We start from the raw sequence: 2,625 nt of genomic DNA on the forward strand, positions 1-2,625 counted from the left end.
TCATGGACCACAAGTGCATGTTATGGAAATCACAGGGACGAGTCATGTTAAAAATTCAAAAATCAGACTAAAAGTGAATATTGGTGCAAACCCTGGGGACCAAAACTATATTTTACTCGTTATAATAATTAATAAGCCGTGTACTCATCGGACTACTCACAGGAACAATTGGAAAATGGAAAGTGTACAAAAAACGTGTTAACTTTTGTTAGTGGCCACTTAACTCGTTTAACACCCAGTTCACTTTTTGGGCATCTTAATGTCGACCTACGATCATGTTAACAAAAAATCAGTTTTATGCATATCAGTCCTACACGAACAAGTTTGTAAATATAAGTTGTCATATTACATAGTGTGCTTTCAGGTTTATTACATTGTGGTCACTTGTTACCTACACATAATGTCAAATCAGTTTTACGTAGTGTTAACACAACTTCACCCACGACAAAAGAAAACTTTTTAGTGCCAAAAAGTATGCAAATGCATAAGTCTATACTGGACGTAGAGGCCTAGTGCTATACCTTTTGTAAAAGTTTATTGCTTTGTTTTGTATCATCATAAGGATACACTCCCTAACCAGGTGTCACTAAGGCTTATTAATGACGCAAGATCAACTCAACCAACCAATTGATTCAGTGGCCGAGAACATCGCAATTAAGCTCGAACAAACCAATTTCGCTCTGAATTAACACCTCATATAAAATATGCAATCTTATTTTCATAATTTACACAAAAATCATATTAGCAAATAGGTCTTTTTGTATCACTTTAGATAGCTATTATTTATTACGAGAAATGTTTGATTTTAGTAGAGAATATTTCTACAATTATTTACGTAGAGTTAAAAAATAAATACGTAAATGACAGAAAAGTCATTAACTTTTCATTTTTTCGATTTTGACACCACATTTTTTTTCTTTTACAATTATCACTACGTTTTCAATTTGTTGCAATTCTGACTAGTTGACCGGTTTGCTTCACATCATCATGTTATCAATATTGACATGTGGCATGATGATGTGTCAAAAGACACTATGTTTTCATTTTGTTGCGATATTGACACTAAATTTTCAATCTTTTTCAATTTTGATACTAATTTTTCGATTTTCTCCAATTTGCAACGTAAATGAAATAAATCCATGGAAAGACATAACTGTTCCATTTACCCTATAATAAAAAAAAAAATATGTGTACAACAGATTAAAAATAGAATATAAATGAAATAAACATATACAAATATATAATTGCTACAATTTATGTATTTGGTTTTCTTTCTCTTTTCAAACTCATTACAACTATCCTCAATTTGGTTTTCATCACTTTCTTCCGACCATCCAAGAACCTCAAAAACTATGGTTCATGTGCTATCATCATCGGAGAAAACCAACGGCATCACCAAATCCTTTGCCTTCCAACTAGCTCAAAATGGCAATCACCTAATCTTGGTTAGCATAAACCTATCCAAGCTTAAAGAAGTTTTTGATGAGATTGTATCGGTGCACCTAAACACCAAGATCAAGATTTTAACAGTGGATTTTTTGGCGAGAATATGGTGATCGGAGTTAAGGGGATGCAAAAGGTGATTTATGGTGAACAACTAGACATGGGTATTTTGGTGAATAATGGCAGGGTGGCTTATCCTGCAGCTATGTTTTTTCATGTGTTTGAAGAAGAAGTTTGGAAGAATGTGATGAAAGTGAATGTGATAGGTACGGGTTTGGTAACAAGAGTTGTGATTGGAGGAATGGTTGATAGGAAAAGATGTGTCATTGTTAATATTGGTTTAGGTCCTACCATTGATGTACCTTCACCTCTTTTCTATGCGATCTATGATGCCATCAAAGCATAAGTTGGTCTTTAATTGTCTCTTTCTTTATTTCTTTTAATTCGATCAATGGTTCTCTCTTTATGTTTTAAGATAAAATTAAAGGCATGTAGGATTTAATTTTGAGTCAAGAAATGCACTACAAATTTATTTACGACCAAAAGGCAGACATGGTTTTGAGTTATGAAAATAAGTTATTTACATACACGATGCAAGGTCAGAGAAACGAGGGAGGAGGAACACAAAATTCAATAAAAGTATTGCCTCGCCCTCAAGGAATAAGTGAAACCCAAAGGGTATATATCGTGATAAAGTTCAAATATTATTTACAAATATAGGATAAACAAACACTATATACAAACGAATATTTTCATTGATGGGGGTGGAAATTGGATATGCTTATTTCATTTATGTTGCAAGTTGGAAAACATCGAAAACTTAATATCAAAATTGGAAAAGATTGAAAACTTAGTGTCAAAATCACAAAAAATAAAAACATAACGACTTTTGCGCCACTTTTTTCGCTTCTAACACGTCATCATGCCACATCAACAATGTCAACGGGATAAACTGAAGGAAATCGGTCAACTGGTCAAAACTGCAACAAATTGAAAATATAGTGACTTAATTATAACAAGAAAAAAACGCAGTGTCAAATTCGAAAGAAAAAATGAAAAGCTAGCGACTTTTATGTCATTTACTCAAAATAAAAAAAAGAACACTAATAGATTCCTACATAAAACGACCAAAGAGATATTGTGCATCAAATTGGAGAAATGAAATTCAATTGAATTGGAAAT

General features: G+C 32.6%; 1 pseudogene; it reads left to right on the forward strand.

Annotated features, from left to right (window-relative positions):
* The first annotated feature begins 259 nt into the window (after positions 1-259).
* Positions 260-1,945, forward strand: LOC145104778 (very-long-chain 3-oxoacyl-CoA reductase 1 pseudogene; annotated as a pseudogene).
* The last annotated feature ends 680 nt before the right edge of the window (positions 1,946-2,625 follow it).

Source organism: Lactuca virosa, chromosome 4 (genome assembly GCF_052849685.1).
Source record: "Lactuca virosa cultivar CGN04683 chromosome 4, Lactuca_virosa_CGN04683_v6, whole genome shotgun sequence".
In the NCBI taxonomy this organism is placed as follows: Eukaryota; Viridiplantae; Streptophyta; class Magnoliopsida; order Asterales; family Asteraceae; genus Lactuca; species Lactuca virosa.